The sequence below is a fragment of the Eurytemora carolleeae genome, unplaced genomic scaffold (assembly GCF_000591075.1).
Source record: "Eurytemora carolleeae unplaced genomic scaffold, Eaff_2.0 scaffold465, whole genome shotgun sequence".
NCBI classification, from domain to species: domain Eukaryota; kingdom Metazoa; phylum Arthropoda; class Copepoda; order Calanoida; family Temoridae; genus Eurytemora; species Eurytemora carolleeae.
In genome coordinates, this window is record NW_019396612.1 from 203,181 (window position 1) to 204,252 (window position 1,072).

The following is a 1,072-nucleotide window of genomic DNA, read 5'->3' on the forward strand; positions in this document are numbered from 1 at the left end:
CCCATCCTAGCCGCAGCGCTCGGCCCAGAAAGTATCTTAACCTAACCTAACCCTAAATAACAAAAAAATAAATAATAATAAATTTACTGAAAAATAAATGGTCATGTACAAAATTGATAGGAGGGGGGGGAGGGGGGGTCCAAAAATCGTTCACTAGGATAGACCCCCAAAACAAATATAGTATTATTAGATACTTATTTAACAACTAATTAGGTGAAATGGGTCTGTTACTAACAAAAATCGTGGAAACATGATATTCTGTAAACTTGCAGTACGTTGAACATTATACTATGATATATAAAAAAGATAGATGACTATATTTAGAGACACCCTGTATAATATGTACTAAAAATAGATGACTATATTCAGAGACACCCTGTATAATATATACTTATGAAAGATGACTATATTTAGAGACACCCTGTATAATATATAATACAGATGGATGACTATATTTAGAGACACCCTGTATAATATATAATGCAGATGGATGACTATATTTAGAGACACCCTGTATAATATACAATGCAGATGGATGACTATTTTTAGAGACACCCTGTATAATATATAATGCAGATGGATGACTATTTTTAGAGACACCCTGTATAATATATAATGCAGATGGATGACTATATTTAGAGACACCCTGTATAATATACAATGCAGATGGATGACTATTTTTAGAGACACCCTGTATAATATATAATGCAGATGGATGACTATTTTTAGAGACACCCTGTATAATATATAATGCAGATGGGTGACTATATTTAGAGACACCCTGTATAATATATAATGCAGATGGATGACTAAATCATAATTTGCTTGGATTGGACACGCTTCTAAACCAATTAAATAAATACGAATTTCGTGGCTGTCAAAAATATTTATTTATGAGAATAAACCCCAGTTAGTTAATATGATCATGTTACATTACCCAATCCCACCTTTCCTTCTTTTCCCCTTCCCTCTTCCTTCTCTCTACCCTTCCCCCTTCCCATCCTCACCCTTCCCCTTCCCATCTTCACCCTTACTTCTCTATACCCTTCCCCCTTCCCATCTTCACCCTTCC